The sequence below is a fragment of the Oryctolagus cuniculus genome, chromosome 16 (genome assembly GCF_964237555.1).
Source record: "Oryctolagus cuniculus chromosome 16, mOryCun1.1, whole genome shotgun sequence".
Taxonomy (NCBI): Eukaryota; Metazoa; Chordata; class Mammalia; order Lagomorpha; family Leporidae; genus Oryctolagus; species Oryctolagus cuniculus.
The window spans coordinates 61,143,197-61,162,565 of NC_091447.1; the positions used below are offsets into that span (position 1 = coordinate 61,143,197).

Sequence of the window (19,369 nt, forward strand, 5' to 3'; positions counted from 1 at the left end):
TCTGTAGATACTTGTGATCTCATTGTTATCACAGCATTATTCACAATGGCTAAGACAGAGAAGTTTCCTAGGTGTCCATTGACACACGAACAGATGAATATTATATACAATGGAATCCTATTTAGTTAGAAAAATGAATGAAATTCTGGGGGCTGCTGTTGTGGTTCAGTGGGTTAAGCCACTGCCCGCAACTCTGGCATCCATTTGAGCTCCAGTTCCAGTCCTGACTGCTCAACTTTTGATCCAGATCCCTGTGAATGTGTTTGTGAAAACATCAGAAAATGGACCAAGTGCTTGGACCCCTGATATTCACTTGAGAGACTCAGGTGGAGTTCCAGGCTCCTGACTTTGGCCTGGCCCAGCTCTGACTATTGCAGCCATTTAGGGAGTGAACCAAGCAGATGGAAGATCTCTCTCTGTCTCTCTCTTGCTCTCTCTCGCACACACTGTCCTCCTCTCTCTTTCTGTAACTCTGCCTTTCAAATAAATAAAATAAATCTTAAAAAATCCAGTCACTTGCAGCATGGATGGAACTGCAGGGCATGCTAAGTGAAATAACCCAGCCATAGAAGGACAAATACCACATGTGCTGTCTCATATCTAGAAGCTAAAATGTTGATTTCACAGAAGCAGAGAGAATGGTTACCAGGTCCTGGGAATGGGGAGAAAAAACTATGTACACCAGCTTGATGGGTACAAACATAGTTATATAGAAGAATTGGTTTCTAGCATTTTATAGCATAACAGGGCAACGGCAGTTAACAATAATAATTTATTATGTATTCCAAAGTAGCTATTAAGAGAGAATTCTGAATGTTCTAATCACCATAACAAATTGATAAAGGTCTGAGGTGATAGATAATGCCTATTATTCTGTTCTGAGCATTACATTCGGTCTTCATATTTTTTTTTTTTAAAGGTCACATGAATGTTTATTACATAGAAAAGAGGGAGGGGAAGAAAAGGTTTCCAAAGCCGTATTTCCAAGGATTTAAAAAAACATGAACTTAGAATGCCGAAGAGATGCCGTGCGTGCTGTCTGTGGAATAGGAATGCGTGTGTCTGTATAAATATGTACACGGAGCTATGTACATGGGTTTCTATCATCATACGTGACGTTTTCATCACATGTACAGCAAAGCTGCTCAAGTTACGGATTGTAAAGCTGGCAGAAGGCTGGAGCAACTGTAACACTGCTGGGTGCTCAGAGGGCACCATGGAGAGCCCAGGGCTGGGCACAGGTGCTGGGAAGCTGGGCTGCAGACAGCCCTGGACCCCAGGCTGCAAGGTCAGGACCAAGGTGAGGCTGGAAGCTTCTCCAAGGTCCCCAGCATGTGAAGTTTTCTTCTAAGAAGGGCTCCAGGCATTGGAGTAGGCTGCACATACCCCTCGGCTGGGCTAGGCTGGGGCAGGGTCCCCGCAAAGTAGAAGACAGTCCCCGGAGACCAGAGACTCTGTCTCGTCTGAGAGCAATGCAAATATACAGCAGCTAATTGAACAGAGAAAGAGACCCAACCAAGCCAATCACAGCATCAAAAATGTTGCAGGCCCGGCACTCATCCCTGTGTTAACACAGTGGATGCACGCAGGGCCAGCTGTCTCACTTTCATGGATGCTGTTTTCAAAAGCAGCACCACACACAACAGTGTGGAAAATGGCTTAGCCTACGACGTGGGCCAGACCTGTCTCATGGCTGTCCAGGAGCCAGTCCTGGCCACCGCCCCTACTTTCCTCCTGGTCTGTACGCTGGGGCAGGTGGGGCTGCAGAAATAGGAAGGGGCCCTGGAAGGGTCCCACAAAGAGGATGCTGCCCCTCTTTTCTGGGAGGGTCCACTTCGCCCCCTCCCAAGAAGGCCAGGCTGGCAAACATGGGGAAGAACACAGCCCATTTGGTGGGGTGGGGTCCTTAGTCCACTGACCCTGGGAGGAAGAGACCCACGGGTCCTGGCTCTGGAGAGAGAGAGAGGAAGCAGCGTGTGTATGTGGGCAGGGGCTGGGAGCTGGGTGCTGGAAGAGGAAGAGGAGGTGTGGGTTCCATTGGAGATCAGTCCCAAACCTGAGTCTCCAGGAAAACTCCATCCTGCTTCCCCCAGCAGTCAAGGGGCCGGGCTTGTGTGTGTGTGTGTGTGTATGTGTGAGAGAGAGACAGACTCAGCCCTTGTGAGGGTGAGATGCCGTAGGCGTGCACTGTAGAGTCCAAACTAGCCTGGGGTGTTGGCACTGTGGCCAACCCAGGAAGGAAGGGAGGCGGGTGGGCGGCTGAGGTTCCCTAGCAAATGTAAACCAAGAGTCAGCCCATACCGGACACTCAGTTCATAGACAAGTCAGACGCTGTCTGCCTTCCCGCCCTATGGAATTGTGTCAGGAGGGGAGAGGAACTGGGGACCGATGTTTCCACTCTCCCAGAAGAGTCTCAGTTCCAGGGCTGCAGCCACTTGAGTGGTAACTCCTTCCAGGTCTTCATATATTGAAACATCACACCAGACCTGATAAATATGGACAATTATCATGTGTCAATTAAAAATCTTTAAGAATGATGTCTGTCTCCTATACCCAGTCTCTCAGCCTCAATCCCCTCCTATGCCTGGAATGGTGTTCTCGTCATTCCTCAGTGCCCAGTCTAATGCTACTGTAGGTGCACAAGGATCAAATTCTTCAAGTGTCACCTGTAGGCAGAGGCTGGTGGGGGCATAGGGGATTCTGGTGACAAGGGAGCCCTTGATCTGTGTGCAGTGAGTGAGTGCTCTGGGCAGTGACCCAGAAAATTTCATTCACATGTATCTTCTCCTCCCGGAGAAGACAAAACACATGCTTCTTGTGTCCCGGACAGCACCGGCCATCCTCAGTCTGCCTCCACCATCCAGAGAGAGAAGAAAAAAAGATCCAAAGTTCCACTATTTTTAATTCTCTGCTTCTCCAGAGTTGGCCTGGATCTTTCCACTCTCGTTTCCTTTCCCAGTATACCAGAGTTTTCAATGATTAGAATCTCAGTGATTCCCTGTGCCTTGGGCTGCTGAGCCTCCTGAGCCTCTTTGTCTGGCTGCATTGCTGGATGTTGGTGGGGAGGTTGCTCTTGCTGGAAGCGTGAAGCGCCTTCTCTCGGGTGCTGCCAACCTCGTCGACCTGCCCCAATTCCCCCTGGCAGGCGCAGCTGTTCTTGACTATGACGCACAGGGACACCTTACCATTCTTCCCCACACTAGTCCATTATGCACCCCGTGTGGAGAAGACCACTGGGAAATAAGCCCTCAGGGAACCACAGAGGCACAGGCGGTACTTTCTAGAGCTCTCCAAGGCCGCGGGGCTGACCACACTGGTCTGAGGCTGAGCCGATGATCCATGGAGAGAGCACTTGAGAATGTTCCATGGCCCCTTATCAGGACGGGCAGAAGCCTGGGAGTCAGAAACAAGTCATCCTAAGCCCAGTTCCTAGAAGCCACACTAAAAACCACTTATGGCTAATAGCTGTTGCATGCGTGCTATATCTCCAGTTCTGTTTCAATTAATTCATAGATAAGCAAGCACTGAATCTGTAGAATGTCCCCCTTTTGTGGGAAAGGCAACAGAGGCACAGAAGCTGCAGTGTTCTGAGCTGGGATAATCCACCTCTAGATCCCATACTTTAACAACTCTACATACACCTGCCTAATGAACCCCTGTCCTGCCCCCACCTCTTGATCTACTCCTTCTCCCCTCTGATTCTCAGCCCCTGGAGGCTTGACCTGCCTCACAGAAAATCCTAGTGTTTGCCTTGTAGGATGCTGGGACAATGCGGCCTCAGGGCCCAGAGCAGGGAGTCCTTCCTGAAACCTGAAGGCGGCCAGGAAAGGAAAGAGCAAGGGTGGCAAAACCAGGTATCTGGAGAGAGGTAGCTGGAAAGTGGGAGAGAATCGCTTCCTCTCTCCATGCAACAAAACACACCGCCCCAGCATCTCCTACTTCTGTGTGTATGTGTGCACTCACTCCTGTGCTAAATGATTCCAGCAGAAGGCCAGGGATGCCAGAGAAAAGACTGCTTGTTAGCGAAGGAATTTGGCAAAGGTGCCTTCCAGCTCTGCTTTTGAAAGAAGTCAAGATGCTGCAACACCCCAGGGACTCCAGTGAGACCCTCCAGAGAGGGCAGATGTGCTGGGAAGACACTCAGCTGCTCTGCAGAGCCAACTCACTCAGGATACTGGAGCAAAGCTCTGGGGGAGATCTCCTGGGCTACCAATCAAGCCCTAGCTCACCATTCTGGAACCTTCCTAAGGCAGGTTTGCTAGGAATATTTGAAACCAATTTCATTCCCTTGTGACTCTGCTTACCCTGAAGAACAGCTCCATCTTGCTCAACCAGTAGGTCACCTGGGGACAGAGCTAGTCTGCATCAGATCCTTGGGCTTCCAATCTCTCCACAGAAGTACAGTCCCGAGAGCAAGCTGACCGTGAGAGCAAGGTCCTCCCATGATGCTCCTCTCCCAGTGACTCCCCATCCTGTGTGGTGAGAACCTGTCCACATCCTATCACCAGATGCTCTAACATTGTCACCTCTATTCATTTTTTTTTCTGACAGGCAGAGTGGACAGTGAGAGAGAGAGACAGAGAGAAAGGTCTTCCTTTGCCGCTGGTTCACCCTCCAATGGCCGCTGCAGCCGGCGCACCACGCTGATCCAATGGCAGGAGCCAGGTGCTTCTCCTGGTCTCCCATGGGGTACAGGGCCCAAGCACTTGGGCCATCCTCCACTGCACTCCCTGGCCACAGCAGAGAGCTGGCCTGGAAGAGGGGCAACCGGGACAGAATCTGGCGCCCCAACCGGGACTAGAACCTGGTGTGCGGGCACCGCAAGGCAGAGGATTAGCCTAGTGAGCCACGGCGCTGGCCATCACCTCTATTCTTATTCCCCTTTAATAGCCCTATGGTCCCACAGGTTCTCACATGACTCAGTCTGTCCATCTGTAAAATGAAAATGATAGTGCCCTGCGTTATCTGCTAGAAGTTTTGAGAATCTGAGGATATAATATTCTGGATGCCCTTGTGTCTTAGGGATACACATAATTAAGCTCATCTATTAATCTGTGAGCTTCTCATCAGCCTGACTGCACCCTTCCTGGTGTCTTGTACAGAACCTGGCACATGGTTGATTCCCAATACAGTGGTGCTTTGTGAATTCGAGACGTTGCTGGGAATGTGGCATTTTAGGAATGCAGATGCTGTCAAGCCGCCATTACCATGAGCTGCTTTACAGCCCAAACCCTGGACCAAGCCCTTCCTCTAGTTCCTAAGAGCAGCATTAGAAGAATCCAAGTGAAGCCAGTGTCACTCAGTTTTCTTTAGAAGGGAGAAATGGGAGTGGGGTGGTGCTACTTGTAGACAGGCAGTCAAAGCACATTCAGTCCCCATTAAGACAAGGGGCATGCCTGGAACCGACACTGTGAAGGTAGCCGGCTGCTGCGGATCGTCAGACACAAAGACCATTTGACTCTGGCTTCTTGTTCATGTCACAGCCTTTCAGACCCAGGCAATGCGAGCATAGCACAGGAAGATGGCTTAGTGGGGCCAGATCACTCCAGCAGCAGGTACAGGGCCTTGGACTTGAGAGAGGGTAAGGGATCACAGACCCAAAGAACTGGATGGCCCCTTGGAGGCCACCTCCGTCATTTCGCAGTTGAGGTCGGGAAACTTGAATTCATTCATCCAACATCACAGAAGCAGGGATGGCTACAGCCATGACTGGACCCCAGGCAGCCCAACTCATGGATCAGCTATTCCACACCCACCACCCACACACACCAGGATAATGGCTCCTTATTATTCCATTTCCCCCAAGGAATTTAACCTTCATGGCAGTCTCAGAAGTAGGGCAGGACAAGTGCCATCATACCTGGAGTTCGCCAGGAGAAACTGAGGCCCAGGGAAATGTCTGCATTAGTAGTCACACACATTGGTGACATGGCCAGGAGCAAAACCTAGCGCACCTGTCAGGGGAGCTCTGTGGTTAGGGACATCTCAGCTAAGGTCAAAGCAAGCTAGAAAAGTTTTCATCTCGGCTCCACAGACTACTGCGTGCAGACCTTGGAGAAATTCATCTATCATCTTTGGAGCCCAGCTTTCTCTACTATGAGCTGAAGAATGATAGTAGCGACCTCAAGGTGCTGTTCTGAGCATTAAGTGAAGCAAAAGCATGGTATAGCTGGAGGCATGTAGTTTGTATTCCATAGCTCAGTGGTAACTGCTTTCTCTCTGCCCCCTCTCCAACCTCAGTGGGAGGAGATGGATGGGAAGTTGATAAAAGCTGAGAAGTTCAGCTTTGAAATACATAATCAGCAGTCTCTGCTTATCACCTGGCCTTAGCCCTGATTCCTTACTGCACTCATCCAGCCAAAGACATCAAACAAAAGAGTACACAGAGCAAACCAGCACTTCCCGTGCTAGTGTGTTCCTGGGCAGGCAGACTGCAAATTCTTACAACACAGAAAACATAAATAAATCAGCAAATCCCAACCACCTGACCTTGGAAACAGAGAGAGAGAGACAGATAACAGATGCAGAGGAATGAACAAGGAGAACTGAGAGACCCACAGCTCATAGCAGGGCAGAAGGTGGAGGCAGAGTCAGAATGAAGGCAAACACAGGTGCTCTTGCCTCCTTCCCCTGTCCTGTACACAGCCAAACAGTTATGGCTCAATAGGACCAGGACTCCATCTGTCTTAGTCCCACTAAAACAAAACCAGTGCCACGTCCTGACATTGACCCAAGAGAACTAGTCTCAGAAGAAAAATGAAGTGACAAGCAATTGCTATTTCCTGCAACCCTTCTCCTGTCTGCCCACCATGTATACTTTCCCATCTATACCATCGTTCCTAGATTTTACAACACTAGCCCAATTCTGTCTTGAAATTATGACTACGTGGGGATGCAATTCCACACTGTAAAGTAGATCAGAGCCACACTGGTTGCCTTCATTGTCGTAACTCAAGCCTCATGGATTGGTCTTCCTTAAACCATGCCCCTGGGGGGAGACTCTTCCTGATGTAGTAAAGATTAGATAGATCAGTTTAAGGTCATGAGCTGAGCTTTGTCATGTTCATCAACCTGTCAATCAGAGGACCCCTCCCCTAGGAAGTATCTCCTCTTACTGGGGATGTGGCAGTGGTACCGTGTCAACACTTCCATGCTTCCAAGCGCATAAAAAGCTAAGAAGAATGGAAGCATGCTCTCTCCTCCATGTGGACTCAGGACGAGCAGAGCAGGGTATGATAATCCCCTTTCTCTGGCCTCATTCTCCCCAAATGAAGCCCTAATGGGCCTGTGTATTTTTCCCATTTGGTAAAAAATAAAGTTTACCACACCGCATGCTGTGTTTGGGTCTGTGCTTAGAATTCTTATATGAGTAAAAGACAAGCGTCTGGAAAATTAATTCAGGCACAAACCCTGCCTGTAACATTCCCATTGCTTCTCTCCTTTGTCAGCATGTTCCTGAGTGCTACAAGTCCTGGGCCCCCACACCTGCATGGGAGACACAGAAGAGGCTCCTGCCTCCTGGCTTCGGATCAGCTCAGCTCTGGCTGTTGTGGCCGATTGGTGAATGAACCAGCAGATGGAAGACTGACTCTCTCTCTCTCTCTCTCTATCTCTCTCTCTCTCCTGCCTCCTGGCTTCGGATCAGCTCAGCTCTGGCTGTTGTGGCCAATTGGTGAATGAACCAGCAGATGGAAGACTGACTCTCTCTCTCTCTCTCTCTCTCTCTGTGTGTGTGTGTGTGTGTGTGTGTGTAATTCTGACTTTTGAATAATCCATGTCTCTGCAATCATTTGCTGTGTCCCTAGATATGGAAGATGTTTCCTTAAGCCAGTTGTCAGGAGTCTTGACCCTTAGGTTCCTGAGTGATAGAGCATTTCTCAGAGCAGCTGGGAACTGCTGTAGGCCGACTTTGTCAGAAGAGGCCAGCCTCCTCCCTAACCTTGAGTGAACAAGGTGGCCAATCTCAGTGGATCACTGACAACTGGGCTGATAGTGCTCCTTGGGTCAAGTTCTCAGCACACGGATGCTGGGTTTAGGGACAAGAGTGCAAAGGGATCTCACATCCCAGTGAGAAACATTCCATCTCTAACCCAGTGTCCTTGTTCCACGTTCAGTGCTGTTCCACAGGGGCAGCACCCCTCCAGGTAAACCACGCCAGTGAGTCCAGGCCAGAACATAGGCTTTTGTTCTCCTGTTTGTCAGAGAGCAATTACTGAGTGCTGGTGCAATGACCTGACACTGCCATTTCTTTTATTTTTTTATTTTTATTTTTTTTTTTTTTTTTTTTTTGACAGGCAGAGTGGACAGTGAGAGAGAGAGACAGAGAGAAAGGTCTTCCTTTTGCCGTTGGTTCACCCTCCAATGGCTGCCGCTGCAGCCGGCGCACCGCGCTGATCCTGGCAGGAGCCAGGAGCCAGGTGCTTTTCCTGGTCTCCCATGGGGTGCAGGGCCCAAGCACCTGGGCCATCCTCCACTGCACTCCCTGGCCATAGCAGAGAGCTGGCCTGGAAGAGGGGCAACCGGGACAGAATCCGGCGCCCCAACCGGGACTAGAACCCGGTGTGCCGGCGCCGCAAGGTGGAGGATTAGCCTATTGAGCCACGGCGCCGGCTCTTAAGATTTATTTTATTTATTTGAAAGATACAGTTACAGAAAGAGACAGAGACAGAGAGAGAGGTCTTCTATCCACTGGTACACTCCCCAAATGGCCACAATGGCCAGAGCTGCGCCAATCCAAAGCCAGGAGCCAGGAGCTTCTTCTGGGTCTCACACATAGCTGCAGGGGCCCAAGGACTTGGGCCATCTTCTACTGCCTTCCCAGGCCATAGAAAGAGAGCTGGATTGGAAGAGGAGCAGCCAGGACTAGAACCAGCACCCATATGGAATGCCAGTGTGTCAGGCCAGGGCTTTAACCTGCTGCGCCACAGTGTGGGCCCCAACACTGCCATTTCTTAATCACAGAACTGACATTCCAGAGGGTGGGGTGGCAGGCACACAGATATGTCAGGATACCCTGAAGAAGGGAGAGAGTATCAGATCATTAATTCTTAATTTTAAAAAATTTATTTATTTTTTTATTTGAAAGGCAGAGTTACAGAAAGGCAGAGGCAGAGAGAGAGAGAGAGAGAGGTCTTCCCCCAACTCGTTCACTCCCCAGATGGCCACAACAACTGGAGCTGCACTGATCCAAAGCCAGAAGCAAGGAGCTTCTTCCAGGTCTCCTGTGTGGGTACAGAGGCCCAAGGACTTGGGCCATCTTCTGCTTTCCCAGGCCTTAGGAGAGAGCTGGATTGGAAGTGAAGCAGCCGGGACTCGAACCAGTACCCATATGGGATGCCAGCACTGGGCACTGTGGGCGGCAGCTTTACCTGCTACGCCACAGCGCTGGCCCCAGATCTTTAATTCTTGACTTCCCGCTATAGAGGCTTCTTTTTTTAAGATTTATTTATTTATTTGAGAGGTAGAGTTACAGACAGTAAGACAGAGAGACAGAAAGGTCTTCCTTCCGTTGGTTCAGCCCGCAAATGGCCAACATGGCCAGCACTGTGCCGATCCAAAGCCAGGAGCCAGGTGCTTCCTCCTGGTCTCCCACATGGGTACAGGCGCCCAAGCACTTGGGCCATCCTCCACTGCACTCCCAGGCCACAGCAGAGAGCTGGACTGGAAGAGGGGCAACCGGGACAGAATCTGGCGCCCCAACCGGGACTAGAACCCAGCATCCATGTGGGTTTCCGGCGCCGCAGGCAGAGGATTAGCCAAGTGGGCCATGGTTCTGGCCCCCACTATGGAGGCTTTGCCATACTCTTCATAGTGAAAGGTCTTTCTCTGAAAGGTCTGTACATTTGGGGTGATCTTGAGTTGGATCTGTACTTTTGGACACTCTAGGGTAGGAGTGGCTGGATACCAGGTCACCAGAGGTGTCCTAGCGATACCCAGTGGATTTCTAACAGCCACCAGCATTTTGCAGTTTCAAAGCGCTGGTGGCCTACCCGCAGCTTTACCATGCCTGGCTCTGGCTGGGAGTGCAGGGCTCACTTTCTCCTATGGCAGCTGGAGCATCCAGAGCTCACTGAGGCAGACAGAATACAAAGGTGAAGAGGACTATCATGGGTACAGGAAGAGTGCAAAGTGGGGATGGGGCCGAGCCACACAGAGCAGAGGTTCCCAAAGTTGTAGGGGTGACAGAGTTCAGGAGCAATAACACATTCAGATCACTTTTTAAGAAAAGAAATTATTTACTTGAGAGGTAGAGTTACAGGCAGTGAGAGGGAGAGACAAGAGAGAAAGGTCTTCCATCTGCTGGTTCGCTCCCCAAATGGCCACAACAGCTGGAGCTGAGCCAATGTAAAGCCAGGAGCCAGGAGCTTCCTGCGGGTCTCCCATGTGGGTGCAGGGGCCCAAGTGCTTCAGCCATCTTCTACTGCTTTTCCAGGCCACAGCAGAGAGCTGGATAGGAAGTTGGTAGCCGGGACTCAAACTAGCGCCCCAGATCACTCTTGTGTTTACTGCTGTCTGGGAAGACTTCCTGAGTGTAGGTGTGGGATTTCTGGACTGAGGCTTCAGTGAAAGCATAAGGAAGAGTTCTGGTTGTTGTCAGGAGGCAACAGAAAGGCAGTCCAGGCTGTGACCATTACTCCTCAGGGAGCTTCAGGGCCAGGGCCAGCCCAAGCTCAAAACCACACCAAGACCGTGGGCCACCCCCAACTCCAACTCCACCACCAGATTAGGGGCAGATACCAGGTGTAGGTAAATCTAAGGGGCTGTGATCTAAAGCCAAACCCATTGCGGCAACCAGCTCCAGAGCGCCAGAAAACTCTACCAAAAATTCCAGATCCAGAAGCTTAGTCAAGTTCAGCAGAAGCAACTCCGGAGCCACTGCAAGCTCTGGCACCAGTTGTGGGTCTGGACCACAGCCAAAACAGCAGCTCCGTTAATAGCAGGGCTGATGCCAGGAACACCTGCTCCCCCGCCCCAGAGCTCAAGTTCACCATAGCTACAAGGTCAGTGCCAGCCGTCCCCTACGACTGGTGCCATCTTCTGCCCCAGAGCTGACATGCCCCTCCCCTACCATGGTATTCATTTATTTTTTTACCTTCATCTCTACAAGGTTAACTACATTTTTTCAAAAATTTGTTTCCAATAAAAAAATCTGCAGGGAGCTCCAGCATTTGGAGTTTCTCTGCCTCACAGGAATGCCTCTCACTTGGCACTGGTAGTCTCAAACCACTGTGTTAGAAATTCACTCAATTTCATTCATGGCTCCATGGCACGACATAAGTTAGCCTTTTTAAAAAAAAGATTTCCGCGGCTCACTAGGCTAATCCTCCGCCTTGCGGCGCCGGCACACCGGGTTCTAGTCCTGGTCGGGGCACCAGATTCTGTCCCGGTTGCCCCTCTTCCAGGCCAGCTCTCTGCTGGTGGCCAGGGAGTACAGTGGAGGATGGCCCAAGTGCTTGGGCCCTGCGGCGGCCATTGGAGGGTGAACCAACAGCAAAGGAAGACCTTTCTCTCTGTCTCTCTCTCTCACTGTCCACTCTGCCTGTCAAAAAATAAAAAATAAAAAAATAAATTAAAAAAAGATTTATTTATTTACTTACTTATAAGTGAGAGTTACAGACTCTCAGACAGCAGAGGCAGAGAGAGAGAGAGGTCTCCCATCCACTGGTTCACTCCCCAATTGGCTGCAATGGCTGGAGCTGTGCCGATCCGAAGCCAGGGGCTTCTTCCGGGTCTCCCATGTAGATGCAGGGAGCCAAACACTTGGGCCATCTTCTACTGCTTTCCCAGGCCATAGCAGAGAGCTGGATCTGAAGTGGGGCAACCGGGTCTCGAACCAGCGCTCATATGGGATGCCAGCACTGCAGGCAGCGGCTTTACCCACTACACCACAGCACCAGTCCTGTAAGCTAGCCTTTCTGAATCAGTTTCTATTTTAAATGATAGTACACCTGCCCATTTATTTCATCAGGCAATGTTATCAGCAAATGAGCTAACCCATTTGAAAGCCATATTAAACAAACTAAAAAAGTGGGGAGACTAAGAGGGAACAGGCAGATGATATGTGATACATCTGAGAGTTGATATAGAATTCTGACTCATTCTCTTGCTGCCCATGTGATCTGGGATTTAAAACCAAGCTGCACTCATTAACTTAGTGAATAAGAAAGTGTAACCTTCAACTCACAGAACTGTGAGAATGAAAGTCAACACGTCATCAGAGATGGCTGATCAGAGATGGCTTTCTTTGCACAAGAGAGAATTCGAACGTGAGACAGGGAAGAGCAGTAAGTCTGTTAGCCAAGTCTAAAGAAGAGTACACTTGCTAGACCAAGCAGACACCTCAGTAAAAGACCAAGAGCCCAGTCTGTATTCACACTGGAGTTTTTAAGTATTTGGTATGAGCCCTCCATTTTGCTCCAAGATGGGACATTACTGGGTGGAAGTCTTTCTGGGCATTAAATTCATCATATTCCTCCCAGAACTTCATAATGAAGCCAACAGTACCCTTGAAACAAGGTGAAAAAGGTTCCTCCAAGCTGGTCCTGGGAGAGGCCGGGACCCACCTAACAAGGTTACCAGACAAGAGCAACACTTTAGATAGAAATCTCTGGTCACACTTGCTTCTACAAACAGATACATGTAAGCCCCACAAAACACCCATTTCAATCAGTTCTGGCACTAGATTACTAGCTCTACTTATCTTATGATAGAATAAATACAAGGGTACCTCAAGAAGTTTCTGTTAAATGCATTTGGATGATGTTAATCTTTGGGAAAATCTTGTGCAAAGTCATGAATATCAAGAGTCTTCCAAAGTGTAATGAAGGATATTTCGGGGAAGAAAAGACCTGTGTCAATTCAAACTGCTTTGCACCAAAAATTATTTTTAAAATCCATTTTCTGGGGCCGGCACTGTGGCAGGGAAGGTTAAGCCGTTGTCTGCAGTGCTAGCATCCCATGGTGCTGGTTCGAGTCCTGCCTGCTCCACTTCTGACCCAACTCCCTACTGATGCGGCTGGGAAGGCAGCAGAGGATGGCCCAAGTGCTTGGGTCCCCGAAACCACGTGGGAGACCCAGGGGGAGCTCCTGGTTCCTGGCTTCAGCTTGGCCCAGCCCTGGCTGTTGCAGCCATTTGGGGAGTGAACCAGTGGATGGAAGATCTGTCTCTCTCTCTCTGGCTTGGCCTTCAAATAAATATTTTTTAAAAATCCATTTTCCATAAACTTTTACAGTGCACTTGTAGAAGATCTTCAAATCAAAGAACTAACAGATTAGTGGAAAGGAGAGTAGAAGTGAAAAAGAAAACTGGAAGATGTCCTGATGGCCCTTAAAAATAAAGGAAGCTAATTAGGAATGAAATTATTCAGAAAGTGACCAAGAGTGGTGACAAAGCAAGGGGTGACATGTGAGGAGATGTTTCAAGGCCTTACACTCTGGGTTAAGGACACTCATTCCCACAATGAGATAAAATACCACCAGACCACAGTGGGTCTTCTCAGTGGACACACGATCCACACAACGTGACTTGGCTGGGGAGGGGGGTCACAGAAACTCCCACAACTCCAACTTGATTCCATATACTTTGTCCTACGCTGGGAATGGCACGATTCAGTGATTCCTTCCTTAGCTGTCACCACTTCTGACCTCAGACTGTGCTGTGGTCCACTCAGCAGAGCCAGGCAGTGGGCAGTTGACTGGAGACCAGAAGGGTGGTCAGTGGTGAATGACACTGGTTTACAAGAGGCTGCTGTGCCTTCTTTGCCTATGTCTGATATGAGTGAGGACAGCAGGGCTGGTATGGGATGTCAGCAGCCAGTGGGACCAGTACAGGGCTAAGGCAGATCTGACATTCACCAACGTGTGACTCTAGGGATGCCACTGGACCGCGTGGGCCTCGCGAGTCTTCCTGCACGAACCCTGTGCTTCAACAGTCAAATCATTCCTTTAAGAGTCATTTATTTATTTGAAAGAGTTACAGAGAAGGAGAGGAGGGGGTGGGGAGAGAGAGAGAGAGGTCTTCCATCCACTGGTTCACTCCCTAATTGGCCACAATGGCTGGAGCTGTGCTGATCTGAAGCCAGGAGCCAGGAGCTTCTTCTGGGTCTCCCACGTGGGTGCAGCGGCCCAAGGACTTGGGCCATCTTCTACTGCTTTCCCAGGCCATAGCAGAGAGCTGGATCAGAAGTGAAGCAGCCGGGACACGAACCGGCACCCATATAGGATGGCAGCACTGCAGACAGCGGCTTTACCTGCTATGCCACAGAGCCAGGCCCCCACCCATCTTCTTTAATTGTGGTTCCAAGGGGCACAAGGGGATAATGTGGGCCAGGAAGAATTGGCATGGGCTTGTCTTCAAACTGGGAACAGAATATGAGTCACACACAAAGTACGTTGTGGGGGCACCCAGGGCACAGTGCAGCAGCAGGCAGTGCAGTGGGTGGCACAGCGCCTCCAGCTTGGCCTGCGGAGCTCATTAGCTACCTGCAGAGGGTCTCATGAGGAGTGGTTGCTGAAGTCCTTGTCATTCAGGTAAGGAGCCAGACCCCTGGGGTAGTACGCCAAAACACTGTGCCCATGCTGTCGGCTACCATGTACCTACACAGCACCCCGACTGCCTAAGTGCCTTCCTTGGGAAGGTGATGGAGCAGAGGGGGCCACTGGGATGCCCCCCTTCCGGGCTCCATGCAGCTGTACCCTAGCCTGCATCCATACTGTTATGGGGAGGACTGGGGCTGACATGCAAGAAGCTGAGGGCCAGTGTGCGGGGATTCTAACCACAGCCACAGGCACATGCCAGGGTCTCCTGTGGCAGCCAAGCAGAGTGCGGGTGATGGCAAGAAGGGATACAGGCAGGCGGGAGAGGCTGGGGCACTCTGCTGCCTTTGCAATCTCCCGTGGTGGACAGACATCATGGCTGCCCAGCACCAGGGCTGCTCAGTACCCGCCAGGCGTGGGTCTCCAGACGTCCCTGCAGCCTGTGAGTGCCGCCAAGTGCTCCCACACATCGCAGCCTCCATACTGGGGCCAGGGCAGCCATGAAATGCCCTGCGGGTACAACAATGAAGCGCTCATGGCTCTCACCCTTCTTTCTGGGTCAACACACAAAGCACCGGGAGCTTTTGCAGTTCAAGAGGTTGCAGTGATGGTCTAGGTGGGTGCAGTTAACCACCCCCCCACACACACAGAGATCACGGGCTCCCTTTGCAGCCGCTATCCCATGCAAGGTCAGCAGAGCACGCGCCTGTGCAGTCAGAAGGTGACTCAGGGCCACGACCAAATTTTCCAAAGTCTAGGAGCAAAGCTTTGGGATGCTGCGTAGGATCCTGACTCTAGTTCCCAATGTCTACCCCCAGCCCACCTACCCAGAAAAAGAAACGGGGCATAGGAGGGGCTACCTGTGACAGCAGCTTGGTGAGATGCATTTTTTAAAGCAATTGCAGACCCTGGGGTTCCTGGGTAACACACAGGGTACAAGAGGAAGCCATGGAAGGTGTAGGGAGAAACGTGAGGCCTTTCTAAGTCAGAGTCTTGCATCTTTCTCACTGGTCACCAGGAGAATCCCTGAGTGGTTTTTCTCTATCTCAACTTTTTCCTCACAAAGGCACACAACAAATGTGCTGTGCCCCAAGACACACTCGGTCACACACTGCAACACACCTTGAACTCCTCAGCTGGAAGTCACAGACACACTTCCAACATCAGGCAATTCCCTTTAGCTCAGTGGCAGCTTCTTCCCCAGGGGTGTTTAGAAGTCCATCTATGGCATGTATCTGTGGAGACTTGGCAGGTGTCCTGTTCCCATTTGTTTCCTTTCTTCTGACACTTGTTGTACCAGAAGCTTCTACTGGGTATTAACATTCCTCTGAAATCTCTAGTCCCTGGGGCTGGAATTGGCGCTGTGGTGTTAACGGGTAAAGCCACCACCTGCAGTGCCAACATCCCATATGGGCACCAGTTCGAGTCCTGGCTGCTCCACTTCTGATCCAGCTCTCTGCTGTGGCCTGGGAAAGCAGTAGAAGATGGCCCAAGTTCTTGGGCCCCCGCACCCATGTGGGAGACCTGGAAGAAGCTTCTGGCTCCCAATTGGCTCAGTTCTGGCTGTATAGTCATTTGGGAAGTGAAGGAGCAGATGGAAGACCCCCCTCTCTCTCTCTCTCTCTCTGTAACTCTGCCTTTCAAACAAATAAATTTTTTTAAAAATGTATGAGTACATGTTTATATAATATTTCTGCAATGGCTTTAGAGTTCTTATGGGCTTCAATTTTGTAAAATGATCCCAAAGTATTTTATTTACTTGTTTCTCCCAAAAAACACAATCAAGTATTTTTCTTTTAAGTGAAGAAAAAGAAATCATACATGGCTGGGAGACACTTAATTCTGGCAGGTAATAACTTGACTCCCCCAAATGCCTACAATGGTCCTGGACCAGTATGGTCTGGCCAGGAGCCAGAAATTCAACCTGGGTCTTCCATGTTGGTGTCACGGACCCTCTTAAGCCAAAGCTGCCGCCTCCCATGCACTGCATTACCAGGAACACAGCATTGGGAGCAAGAATCAGAAGCTGATGTTGGGTGTGAGTGTCATCACTTACATCATCACCACCAGGCCAAATGTCCACCCTAGATGTATTTTAAATAAAGATATTCAATTGTTCATTTTCATCAACACTGAAAGAGTTTACAATATTTTCTTGAGTTTTAATTCCTATCATTTTTTAAATTTAAGGTAAGCAAATTTTATGTATTTCATATATAGAGGGCTGGGAATACAGTGGTACTCTGTATTCTTTCCTTCCTCCTACCCACGCTCCCACCCTTCCCCCTCCTTCCTCTCATTCCCTCTCAGTTATTACAGGGGTTGGAGTCCGGCACTGTGGCACAGCAGGTAAAGCTAATGCCTGCAGTGCCGGCATCCCATATGGAAGCTGGTTTGAGTCCTGGCTGCTCCACTTCCAATCCAGCTCTCTGCTATGGCCTGGAAGAGTGGTAGAAGATGGCCCAACGTCTTGGACCCCTGCACCCGCATGGGAGACCCAGAAGCTCCTGGCTCCTGACTTTAGATCAGTGCAGCTCTGGCCATTGCAGCCAACTGGGGAGTGAACCAATGGGTAGAAGACCTCTCTCTTTCTCTCTCTCTGTGCCTCTCCTCTCTGTGTAACTTTCTTTAATTAATTTATTTATTTGAAAGCATTACACAGAGAGAGCAGAGGCAGAGAGAGAGGTCTTCCATCCGATGGTTCACTCCTCAATTAACTGCAACAGCTGGTCTCCCAAGCGGGTGCAGGGGCCCAAGGACTTGGGCCATCTTCTACTGCTTTCCCAGGCCATAGCAGAGAGCTGGATCAGAAGTGGAGTAGCTGGGACTCAAACTGGCATCCATATGGGATGCTGGCACTTCAGGCCAGGGCGTTAACCCCCTGTGCCACAGCGCCAGCCCAAACTCTTTCCAGTACATAAATAAATCTTTAAAAATTATTATAATGATCTACTTTCAGTATACTTTATACTCATCAGATTAACTTTACCCCAAGTAAAGAGTTCAACAGTAAGAAGAAAAACATGCTGTTCCTCACAGTGGAGACAGGGGCTGTAGTCAGTCCTCGAATCTCCAAATGCCCACTTCACTCCTCTCCATCACACTTCTGGCACTGTTAGTTGCCACTGCACTTTCATTCTTCTTGCAAGCTTGACTGTGAGTCAAAGACCAGGAACAAGTGGCCGCCCTCCCACACGTGGATCTGGTTGTCTGCCTGGCCAGGGCCTCCCTGTGAGGTCCCTGCCTGTGCCATTACCCCACAGTCCAGCTCAGGGCATGAGTGGCCATGGGAGTTCTGCCAGAAAACTGCCACACTGCAAATGAAAGCTAGCAAGCTGTGGTGGTGGCAGCAGCCAGCTGCCGTGAAGCTGAGTCCTAACTGCAGTGGGCTGACCTGACCGCTGTGCCGCAAGGTTAGTTTATATCAGGAAATCAACTGCAATGTTAAAAGAAAAAGGAACCCCACTACACTATGGAGAGCCATTTCTGCTAATTTTCTTCAAGATTTTAAAATTTATAATTTGATATGAAAACTATCATGGAGGAGCAAAGAAGATAATGACGACTTAACTGATAAAAAGCAGCTCAGTATATCCACATTGAAAGCCTTCAGAGCAAGTGATCATGGAAGGCTACAATGTTTACAAAGACTTAGCCTGGGGGCTGGTACTGTGGTGTAGCAGGTAACTGGAACCTGCCATACGGGTGCTGGTTTGAGTCCCGGCTGCTCCACTTCTGATCAAGCTCTCTGCTAATGTGCCTGGGAGAGCGGTGGAAGATGACCCAAGTCCTTGGACCTCTGCACCCATGTGGGAGACCCGGATGAGGCTCCTGGCTTCGGCCTGGCCCAGCCCTGACCATTGTGGCCATTTGAGGAGGCCAACAGAGGATGGAATGTATCTCTCTGCTTCTCCTTCTCTGTAACTCTTTCAAATAAATAAATGAATACATCATTAAAATAAAAACAGCCTGGATGCATGGAAACACACACCTGCCAGCACCTTGCATTTATTCTGACGTTATGGAGGCACTGAGGCTCACCCAGGAGTGTCTCTTCTCAACCTTGGAAGTGGAACTGGATACTGATGTATGATGGTGGGCTGCATCTGAGGTCCTGCTGGAATAAATCATGGGCTTGAGCTTAACTTCGACGTGTCGGGATAGGCCAAGGAAACACTGGAGAGCTTCATCAAAAACAGGGGCAGCTTAGAGAAAGTCGAGTTCTGTGAACCTGTGTTTGTGGTTGGTAACTGCCTCCAACAGTCATCTGTGTGACTGAATGTTGTGGTGCTGGAGTTCAGAGACGCCCTGAAAACTACACGAAAGTCTCAGTGAAGGTGGGAGGCACGCCAGCACGCCTACAGATCAGTTAGCACGGACAACGCCAACTGGACAAAACACCAGGGACAGCCAAGACACCCTTGCTGTTTCATCTGCTCCACTTGCACAGCCAAGTAAGAATGATAACGGTTTACCAGGGTCTGGAAGGTTCACCCGAGCAGGCAAAGAATGCTAACGGCACGCCCCACGTGCTGTCAGGAACCTGCAGGCCACACTTGGAAAACTCACAAATGATGAGGCGCAGGGAAAGGAGATTCCTCAAAGGGCTCCAGCCAGGAGGAAGCACGTGAAACAGAGAACTAACACGCACGTCTTGGAGGGCAATCTTGTTCCTCGGTCTCCAGTGAGGAGCATGAGACGAGGAGAGAGCCCACAGTGAAACCACAAAGCCAGGAGAGCTGCCTCAGAATTCAGAGAAAACCAGGAAGCTGCCCTTCCCCGGGCCTCTAAAAGCTGACTTGACATATGTCAGAGACAAACAGCTTAGACTGAC

General features: G+C 50.1%; 3 long non-coding RNA genes and 1 pseudogene across 4 annotated transcripts in view; 2 read left to right on the forward strand and 2 right to left on the reverse strand.

The window, feature by feature from the left end:
• The first annotated feature begins 751 nt into the window (after positions 1-751).
• On the forward strand, positions 752-3,813 carry LOC138845630 (uncharacterized). Its single transcript, XR_011382830.1, has 2 exons — positions 752-894; positions 2,457-3,813. It is a non-coding gene; the product is annotated as an uncharacterized lncRNA (long non-coding RNA).
• Positions 904-8,255, reverse strand: LOC138845631 (uncharacterized). Its single transcript, XR_011382831.1, has 2 exons — positions 4,305-8,255; positions 904-3,393 (listed from the first exon to the last, which is right to left on the reverse strand). It is a non-coding gene; the product is annotated as an uncharacterized lncRNA (long non-coding RNA).
• A 358-nt stretch (positions 8,256-8,613) lies between these two features.
• The window catches only part of LOC138845632 (uncharacterized), a 31,541-nt gene continuing 20,785 nt past the window's right edge, over positions 8,614-19,369 (reverse strand). For both annotated transcript variants that reach the window (XR_011382833.1, XR_011382835.1), the window contains one exon: positions 8,614-9,013. This is a non-coding gene — a long non-coding RNA (uncharacterized lncRNA). The remainder of the gene's footprint in view (positions 9,014-19,369) is intronic.
• On the forward strand, positions 18,509-19,255 carry LOC127488460 (protein-L-isoaspartate O-methyltransferase domain-containing protein 1 pseudogene; annotated as a pseudogene).